At 33.5% G+C, this 1688-nt stretch overlaps 1 long non-coding RNA gene across 1 annotated transcript; it reads left to right on the top strand.

Moving 5' to 3' along the window:
• On the top strand, nucleotides 1–1409 carry LOC140797837 (uncharacterized). Its single transcript, XR_012110729.1, has 2 exons — nucleotides 1–126; nucleotides 1207–1409. It is a non-coding gene; the product is annotated as an uncharacterized lncRNA (long non-coding RNA).
• The last annotated feature ends 279 nt before the right edge of the window (nucleotides 1410–1688 follow it).

The raw sequence follows: 1688 nt of genomic DNA, 5'->3' as shown, positions 1-1688 counted from the left end.
AGACATCTTAGGCTCTATTTATACGGCAAACCCCATTAGGGTTTCATCCACGCTTTCCCTTTAAGGGTTTATAGCGACGGCTAGATTATTGCTTAAATCCATGGCTTCGCATCCGTTTCTCTCGAGGTCTAATCCACAAACTCTACTATCTCGCAGTCAAGATGGATGATTTCTAGCGTTTTTTCTTTGATTTTTATCTCTTTTTTTTTTTTGGGTCGCATTGTTTTTCTGACCGACAATTAGTAACGATGAATATGTTGTAGTGTGATGGAGATGAGTAGAGCAATGTGTTGGATTCTTGAGTCAAGAATATTATATATAGATTTAGGTTTAGGTTATAATGAGTAAAATAAAGTTAGAATTATTGTAATTTTTTTGGATTCCATATAGCAGCATTTGGCTTTGGAGGTAACCTTATACCAAGCAATATGTCTAAAACTAGCTTAATCCTATTATTATGTTTCTGAGCTATTCCTCTTTCATGGTGAAGGGAGTTCAAATTGGTGTTGCTTGGCTTATGGGCAACTTGGCAATTACTCTTTGATCATATAAGTAAAGAGTTTTTAGCATTTAATGTTGCTAGGTCTGCCAATTTGTTATCTGCAATATTATTCTTAAACTCTCTCTCTCCCTGACCAAGTGATATGAATATGCTAGAATGGAATGATGAATGTATTGCTATTATGCAGCATCATTTGATGCAATGTGCATTTCTTTCCACACGAGATTTCTGACCATTCTAGCATTTTCCTATTCAGAGTTTGCATATCATATAGAAGTCTCTGTCAATTAGTGAATCTATCAGAAGATTCAGCTAACCAATGCACCATAGGATTGAATGTTTGCATTCTGTTTCTGTATAGGTTGATGTGTATGAATTGAGAAATTAGAGTTCAAACACATGTGTCGAAGAATAGAATGACATGGAGTTACGGAACATGGTTACATACTATCTCTAGATATAACTTATCTTGCGATTTGCGAGTAACTAAATGCCAAATTCTCTTTGGGGACACTTGTCTATTTTTATTAAAATCTTGGATGTCTTTGAATGGAATGATGAATGTATTATTATGACGTAGCATCCACGGATGCGATGTGCGTTATTTTCCACACGAGATTTCTGACCATTCAAAGTACTTGCTCAAGTTTCTTTCTCTGTAAATGTGTATTGAAAACTAACATTTTTGTTTGATATGAATGCAGAGATTGATTAGGACTCTTGAAAGTTGAAACAGAGACAGCAAAATTTAAGCAAAGAGAAGTGGAAGGAGAAACTTCTTCTAGTTTAGTTTTTTCTGTTGTTTCCTTATGGAAGTAATTACTTCATATTCTTTTCCTTTGAACTTTCTGGATGTACTTTCTATACTTTGGTTTTAATAGAATCAACTATGAATGTATTGCAATAACACAGTATCTTTCCTTGCTTAACTTGTGAGCCAATTCCAGCTTTGGATAAAAACATAAGACATTAATCATAAATTTAGGAAAGTTTTGAGAGGAAAGAAAATATTGGTTTTGTCGTCGCCTTTAATTATTGCTGAAGTAAACTATATGTCAAAATTCTTTGCTCTAGGTCTGGAAATAAATATCATGGGCTTCTCTTTTCTAGATGTTAGATTAGCTAACTGTTGAAATAAGATAATATATGTATACACTACACACTCAATATTCTGAAATTAATCAAA

Source organism: Typha latifolia, chromosome 11 (genome assembly GCF_019914945.1).
Source record: "Typha latifolia isolate L0001 chromosome 11, TyphaL0001v2, whole genome shotgun sequence".
Lineage (NCBI taxonomy): Eukaryota > Viridiplantae > Streptophyta > Magnoliopsida > Poales > Typhaceae > Typha > Typha latifolia.
The sequence above is the reverse complement of the archived record's forward strand: the minus strand, read 5'-3'. Positions and strand labels throughout refer to the sequence as shown.